Genomic DNA, 3,628 nt, shown 5'->3' with positions numbered 1-3,628 from the left:
CTTCCTGAGAATCTTGAGTTTGTGTCTTTGTTGTTTTTTTGTTGTTTTGTTTTTTTTTTTAACATACCAGCAAAAAATAAAACAAACACACTAAAACGTGTACCACAGGGATGGTAATGTGTATGTCAGATTATAGCAAATGTCTATAAAATGACATATAAAATCAAATTGATGTTCAGTTCAATTACTAATTGAATTTGTACGGAACCCAGCCCAGAGTGACCACTTGTCAGCAGTAAAAGGAGCCACAGGCTTTTTCACTGTATCACATCCTGCAAATTTATTTACAGAAGCAAAACATTCTCCCACATACTTATTTGCATACATATTAGCAAGATAATGTACATTGTACACAATTTTTTTGTTTCCCATGTTAGACGGCATGTTAATCTGCCTGTTTTAGGCTACTTGTATGATTTAATACTTAGTGGAACTTAACATGGACGCTAAATGGCTGATAAACATTTTAGTCAAATAGAAATTACATTAACCTTAATCTGTTTATTATGAAGAAATGACGTTATCTAATAGTAAAGAATGCCAGTGCTTAATTTCTTAGCTTTTTCACAACCAAAAAAACACAAGTCATGATAATCAGTATGCACAGTGCAGAGATGTAAATGTGACGTGTAGCACGAGTGGTGTTAACACTTGCTTAAAATTCAGTCAGCCAGTTATCAGCTCCCTCAACTTGATTACCCTCTGCACACTGTTCCAAGTGGCTGCACCAGAGAACATGGAATGACATAACTGTTGCTTCAAGTGGGTATGCACAGATTACACACCCCACAGAGTGCAAAGGGCTTCCTCTGAAAACCTCACCCATACGATCTCAGATGTACGGTATGGATGTCAAGAGCATCGTAGCACAGGGACCGTAAGTGTCTGCTCAATCTTGCATCAAGAGGACAGAGCCGTGGCTCTCCAAGTATCATGGCCACTGGACCTTTCACCTTCTTACCATTATTGAAATAAAAATTATTGTCTTTAATATCACCAAGAGGTCAGGGCTTTGCCAGAGAAAGGATTGGACAGAAATTGCAGTATGAACTTTTTTTTTTTTTGCCTCAAAGGCTTGTCAAGCTTTAAATGGTAAAATAGGTGAAAAAATAGAGAAGGAAAACCAACTAGTAGAAGTCACAGAGTGTAGCTATAAACCTTTGTGCCCTGAGGCTCGTGTTGCTTTTTTCTCTTGTCAGTGAAAGAAAGAATAGGGAGGAGTCCAGCAGCAGCTTCTCCCCAAATGTTAAACTGAAGGTCACACAGGGAGAATGGGAGAGAGAAGGACACATACAGTAGAAAAAAGAGAAAGACAGAGAGAGACTAAACAGGAAACTGAGATAAAAGGACACGAAGAAAGAGAGGGCGTGTGTGGGAGAAAAATTGTCTAGATGAGGATATTATGCAATTGTTTCACAGCAGATTCGATGATTATGTTCTTGACCAGGCTAATTGCTACATTAAATGCTGAGTCAAATGTGAAACTTGAGCTCTGAATAAGTCCAAGGTTATCCCACCCAGAGAGCCTCACAAATTGCTGGGCTAATGAGAAAGATTGCTTTAAGCCCCGTCATGCAGCCTTCATGCCATCTGGGATATTCACCAAGTGCAATTTCTCTTTTAAAAAAACAAGGAGTAGGGGTATGGCAGAAACATTTGTCTGCGTTTCCTTTTTTTCTTCACCAAAAACAACATTGCAAAAGTGATTTTTGTCAACTATTCAAGAATCATACAAAACTGCCTATGTGTTAAGACAGTTACTAATTCAAATCAGCTACTTTAAAGAATTTATCAAGAATGAAGTTTCATTATTTTCTATATTTAATTTGTCTTCTTTCAAGATACTGACACTTACATAAAACTCTTGAAACATGTTGTGAAACTCACCTATAAGCCTGGTTTCTCACTTTTTGGACAGTTTGAATCTTTTGCACATGTTGTGACAAGGTTTAAAGATGACTCTTTCTTTGATAAAAAACTGACATTTAATCTCAGGAACCTTATTCAAACTTTAAGCTGTAATTACCAAGATACTGATTTCTCTAAAAGAGCAGACGCTTCTTAAATTCCATACATCACAGTTTTTCACTGACATGTAATTAAACTGCATCAGCATCTATCACTCAATCTGATGCCTTGTGTCAGTGCAACCGTTCCTTTAACAAAGCTGTTCCAGTTCATTTAAACTTTCAAGAGACTATAACAATCCATGACAAGATATAACCCTTTACCACTGCTTTATGAATTTTTTTTTTTTTTTTTTTTATATAAATTTGTGTTTTATTTTTGAAGGTTTATGTCTTCAAGAGGGAAGCAGTGAGCATGGTCCCACAGTGTAGGGATGTCAGAAGGCTTTGAGAGACTGACACACTGCAAGACGACTATGAAATAACACTCAATGTGTCCTACAAGCTTAGACTGCAGGATGATTCTATTTCATAATGTTCAACTCTGAATGCTTTAACAAAACAAGTTTTCATTCAGTGTTTGACAAAAGGAGTAATAGCTCAAGTTCAAGTGTGTCAAGTGTGCTGTGTGCACAGATGTGAGCCTGTCAGAGTGCCAAGGCAACAAGTGTGAGTTTGTGAGTCACCACCTCCCCATGTGAAATCCAGAGGAGCTCAGTATAAAGGTTATCTGGCTTGTCCTACAGAGAGTGCATCAGGGCCAGCTGCTGGCTGAGGTGCTATGGAGTGGCCAGCTGCTGTTGTGTGATGGCTTCACTCAGCAGGGATGAGTAATGGTAAATAAGAGTGGCAGCGTGGTCATGGCTCTGGGGAAGCAGTGCCAGAATGGAGCCACGATAAAATGTCAGCACATCAGTCTCATCACAGAGTTCATCAGCAGGTTTGTGAGCCAACACAGAATTTCTAATGAGTCTGTGAGAGCTCTCCCAGCGTGGGCTTTAGCTTTTGTCTTTTTGGCTTTAGAGAGAGATTCTATCAAAGCTGGTATTCGGGGGTTGTAAATCTCATAAAGAGAAAAATTCTCCCAAAAATGCTAAGTCAATGTCTTTAGTAATAAATGTTAAAATCAATGTATAATTCCCTTTAAGCCAATAAGAAGAAAGAAAGTAGGAGCTCTAATCACACTGGATAAAATACATGAAAAGGAGTCTTTGGAAGTCATTAAATGATCCAAAATCAAGGTTTACCCACTCCCACTTGGGTCCTTGTTCGACCATTGCCAACTGATTTTCAACACATCAAAACTAACATGCCATACCATCCAACTTCATCCCTCTAATCCATTTTTAGATCCACCTCCGCACACAAGCAAAAAACATCACATCCCACCTCCACCATCCAGGCCAACTTCTTCCTCGGAGCCCACTCAGTCTCCTCGGCTGACGTGAGCCAATTACAGCAGTCTGGCTCCAGGACAGTTGTCTAACGTGCCTGGCTCTTGTCTTTTTTTTTAAAGCTCATTTAATGAATTATTAAAGTGCCCTCGCGATGTGTGGCATGCATCTCTCCTCTCCTCTACCTGCACCAAAAAAACATTCACATGAACTTCCTGAATCACACAACAATGGTCTTATTGTTTTCACATTTCTAAACAATTTGGACTCCCAACTAAGAAGTCATCTCAGAAAAAAACAAGAGTATTTGCTGGTTATTAGAAGACA

This window comes from Toxotes jaculatrix, chromosome 16 (genome assembly GCF_017976425.1).
Source record: "Toxotes jaculatrix isolate fToxJac2 chromosome 16, fToxJac2.pri, whole genome shotgun sequence".
Taxonomy (NCBI): Eukaryota; Metazoa; Chordata; class Actinopteri; family Toxotidae; genus Toxotes; species Toxotes jaculatrix.
Note: the sequence above shows the minus strand (reverse complement) of the source record.